The 5,000-nt window shown below is 34.5% G+C and overlaps 1 protein-coding gene across 7 annotated transcripts in view; it reads right to left on the reverse strand.

Moving 5' to 3' along the window:
• Positions 1-5,000, reverse strand: part of il1rap (interleukin 1 receptor accessory protein) — a 91,621-nt gene that overhangs the window by 33,866 nt on the left and 52,755 nt on the right. The gene's annotated exons all lie outside the window — the stretch shown is intronic.

Below are 5,000 nucleotides of genomic sequence, written 5' to 3' on the forward strand. Positions count from 1 at the left end.
TATGTATGGGTGTGATAGCAAAAGTGTATGGGTTTCTCAGTGCTGGGTTGAGGCTGGAAGGGCATCTGCAGCGTGAAACATATGCTGGAATAGTTGGCGGTTCATTCCGCCGTGGCGACTTCTGATGAATAAAGGGACTAAGAACAAAAAAATGAATGAGTGAATGAGATAAGCCATAGTGTATGAGTGTGTGTATGGGTGTTTCCCAGTACTGGGTTGAGGCTGGAAGGGCATCTGCTGTGTAAAATATATGCTGGAATAGTTGGCAGTTCATTCGGCCGTGGCGACTTCTGATGAATAAAGGGACCAAGAACAAAAAAATGAATGAGTGAATGAGATAGGCCATAGTGTATGTGTGTGTGTGAATGAGTGTGTGTGGATGTTTCCCAGTACTGGGTTGCAGCTGGAAGGGCGATGTTTAATACATGCTGGAATAATTGGCAGTTCATTCCACTGTGGTGACCCCTAATGAAAAAAGTGAGGCGAAGGAAAATGAATGAATGAAGTCACATGATCCTAATTACTTGTTAGTACATGTTTGTTCATTAATGCATTCATTAGCACTTTAGTTGAAGCTAAATGTCAAGAAAATGAACTCAGGAGATGTTAATGTCAGTTTATGTCATGACTTTACTTGGAGGGGTGCATTATTAGTTTAATAATTAAGTAGTTAAGAAAGAGTTAATGATAATGTGCCCCTCCAAGTAAAGTCATGACATAAACATACATCAACAGCTCATAAGTTCATGTTGGTCGCATTTAGCTTAAACTAAAGTGTTAATTAATTCTTTAATTATCAAACATTATCTAACTCTTTAGTTGAAATAAAACAGCCAGGACTTCATGTTGGTTATTATTTTTATTTTTAAATAATAAATCATATTGGTGGGCGAAGCAGTGGCGCAGTAGGTAGTGCTGTCTCCTCACAGCAAGAAGATCGCTGGGTCGCTGGTTCAAGCCTCGGCTCAGTTGGCATTCCTGTGTGGAGTTTGCATGTTCTCCCTGCGATTGCGTGAGTTTCATCCGGGTGCTCCGGTTTCCCCCACAGTCCAAAGACGTGCGGTACAGGTGAATTGAGTAGGCTAAATTGTCCGTAGTGTATGAATGTGTGTGTGGATGTTTCCCAGAGATGGGTTGCAGCTGGAAGGGCATCTGCTGCGTAAAAACTTGCTGGATAAGTTGGCGGTTCATTCCGTTGTGGTGACCCCGGATTAATAAAGGGACTAAGCTGACAAGAAAATGAATGAATGAATGAAATCATAATGGCAAGGCAGTGGCGCAGTAGGTAGTGCTGTCGCCTCACAGCAAGATGGTCGCTGGTTCGAACATTGGCTCTGCACAGTTTGGGTGTCAGTGTGGAGTTTGCATGTTCTCCCTGCATTTGTGTGGGTTTCCTCCGGGTGCTCCGGTTTCCCCCACAGTCCAAACACATGCGGTACAGGTGAATTGGGTAGGCTAAATTGTCCATAGTGTATGAGTGTGTGTGTGTATGAATGTGTGTAGATGTTTCCCAGAGATGGGTTGCAGCTGGAAGGGCATCCGCTGCGTAAAAAACGTGCTGAATAAGTTGGCAGTTCATTCCGCTGTAGCAAACCCGGACTAATAAAGGGACTAAACCGACAAGAAAATGAATGAATGAATGAATATATCATAATTGTTATTGATTATTCCATTGAAATTGTGATTATTTATTACAACTATCACAGTTATCTTTTAAACAGCATTATGCCACTGCTTTAAGGAATCTTTTAACTTTTAAGAAATCACATGTCATAATTCATTAATTTCTTTGGTCTTAGTCCCTTGTTTATCAGGGGTCACTTCAGCGGAATGAACCAGCAACTATTCCAGCATGTGCTCAACGCAGCGGCTGCCCTTGCAACCGCAACTCAGTACTGGGAAAATACAAGACAGGCTGTGACAAATCATGAGCACGTGATCCTCTCGAAATTAGTTTATAAACAAAACTTCACTTAATTGTAATTTTTAAAATGATTTCTAAAGGATCATGTGACATTCAGGACTGGTGAAATGATGCTACCTAGGCGTATTTGAAATTGTAATATTTTTTATTTTCCTGAATTATTTTCCGCCTCGGTGAGCAGATTAATCTTTCCTCTTTCAGCTATAAATAAAAACGTAATTGTCCCAAACTATCAGTCAGCAGTGCATCATATCCTAAAATAGCTCTGGAGGAATAAAAATAGACAGAAGCGAGACGCTCGTTATCTTGCAGTAAAGCTGCAGAGCTGTAAACGAATATGAAGCTCGGATCATTTAATGCTCATAAAGACTTCTGATTGCAAACAAGATCTGAGAGTTCTCCTCGTCTCCAAATGAAAGCACTTGTGAGTTTACAGATTGCATATTGAATGTTGTTTGTTTACAGATGCAATCGTTCGCCCTCCTGTGAAAATGTCATATTTATTCAATTATTTGGAAGTGATGTTTAAAATAGGGTGGCATGGTGGTTTAGCCGTTAGCGTTATCACCTCACAGCAAGAAGGTCGCTGGTTTGAGTCCTGTTGGGCCAGTTGGCATTTCTGTGTGGAGTTTGCATGTTCTCCCCGTGTTGGCGTGGGTTTCCTCCGGGTGCTCTGGTTTCCCCCACAGTTTAAACACATGAGCTATAGGGGAATTAGATGAACTAATTTGGCTGTAGTGTATGAGTGTGTGTGTCAATGAGAGAGTGTATGGGTGTTTCCCAGTACTGGGTTGCAGCTGGAAAGACATCTGCTAAGTAAAACATGCCGGAATAGTTGGCAGTTCATTCCGCTGTGGCGATCCCTGATGACTAAAGGGACTAAGCCAAAGGAAAATGAATGAATGAATTAATGAATTAATTAATATGTTAAAATATACAAGCATTCCGCAGTTTCACAGTATTTTTGAAGCCTTGTTGAGCAAAGACACTCAATTCTAAAAATACAATCTTAATTATAAGGTAGAGTACTCGAACGAAACATGACTAATATCTCCATTATATCACCTCAGCTATGAAACCGACACGTAAGGGCAGTAAAATTTACTCTGCATGAGCTTAAACCCTTTTGCACACACACATTATTGTGTGCAAATCAATATCAGGTAATTGAGCTATCAAATTTATGACATGGACATGGGGTAAAAGTTATAACAGTAAAAAAAAAAGCTGAATCAATTACAGCTTAAAACTCACCATCAGCAACTAATTCATCAATATAAAGTTAATACCCAAGCATGCTTTTTCAATACCTTGCTCTTTTCCTCAAAGACACACAGCCTGCAGACAGACACATATTTATGCAAATGTAATTTCAGTAAAATAATGAAAGATAAGGTGATCTGAATGCGTTCAAATGCTGATTCTGCTAATGTCAAACAGTCTATTTAAATAAATTACCATGCAAAATCAAACTGACACTGCACAACACACAAACACACACACACAAACACACACACACACACACATTTTTGCATTTATAACACGCACAAAAAATGCAAAGCTGCATATTTAACTCTCAGAGCAGAAAGAAATTAAATATTGCATTAATAAAGATGAAATATCACATAAATAAAAAATGAAATATTGCATGAATAAAAACTGAAATATTGCATTAATAAAACTGAAATATCCCATAATTCTAAATTTAAATAATGCATAAATAACACTGAAATATCGCATAAATAAAACTGGAATATTGCTATAATAATAAAAAAAAAAATTGTAAAAATAAAACTAAAATATTGCCTGAATAAAAACTGAAATATTGCATCAATGAAACTAAAATATCCTATAATAAAAACGGAAATTATTGCTATAATAAAAACAAAAAAATATTGCATGAATAAAACTTAAGTATCGCATTAATAATACTGAAATATTGCAAAAATAAAACTGAAATATTGCATTAATAAAAACTGAAACATTGCATAAATAAAACTGAAATATCCCATAAATAAAACTGAAATATTGCATAAATAAAACTGAAATATTGCATTAATAAAACTGAAATATCCCATAATTAAAACTAAAATATTGCATAATTAAAACTAAAATATTGAATAAATAAACTGAAATATTGCATAAATAAAACAGAAATATTGCATAAATAAAACTGAAATATTGCATAAATAAAACTGAAATATTGCATAAATAAAACTGAAATATCCCATAATTAAAACTGAAATATTGCATAAATAAAACTGAAATATTGCATTAATAAAACTGAAATATCCCATAATTAAAACTGAAATATTGCATAAATAAAACTGAAATATTGCATTAATAAAACTGAAATATCCTATAATTAAAACTAAAATATTGCATAATTAAAACTAAAATATTGCATAAATAAAACTGAAATATTGCATGAATAAAACTAAAATATTGCATAAATAAAACTGAAATATTGCATGAATAAAACTGAAATATGGCATAAATAAAACTGAAATATTGCCTGAATAAAAACTGAAATATTGCATCAATAAAACTGAAATATCCCATAATAAAAACTAAAATATTGCTATAATAAAAACAAAAAAATATTGCATAAATTAAACTGAAATATTGTATTAATAAAAACTGAAATATTGCATATATAAAACTGAAATATCCCATAATAAAAACTGAAATATTGCTATAATAAAAACAAGAAAAACTGCATAAATAAAACTGAAAATATCCCATTAATATAACTGAAATATCGTATAAGACTGAAATATCCTAAAACATTGTAAACACTGTATGTTTGATATTGTTTGTTTACAAATGATCTTCTGATCAAATAATAAAGCGATAATAACAGGCATCAATATTCAGATTTTTACCATTAATATGTAAACAGCCATATGGCAAATATAATTACATCTGGCAGAAAGACAGAGGACAGTCTGAACACAGCATTATTGAGTCTCTAAACTCAAGTCTATAACTCAAGTCTATCTAGCGCCACCCACTGTCCAAAACTCTCTAATATCTTATTATCACTATACAATCACAAACAAATAAAATGACAGAT

Source organism: Danio rerio, chromosome 15, assembly GCF_052040795.2.
Source record: "Danio rerio strain M-AB ecotype USA chromosome 15, GRCz13ab, whole genome shotgun sequence".
Lineage (NCBI taxonomy): Eukaryota > Metazoa > Chordata > Actinopteri > Cypriniformes > Danionidae > Danio > Danio rerio.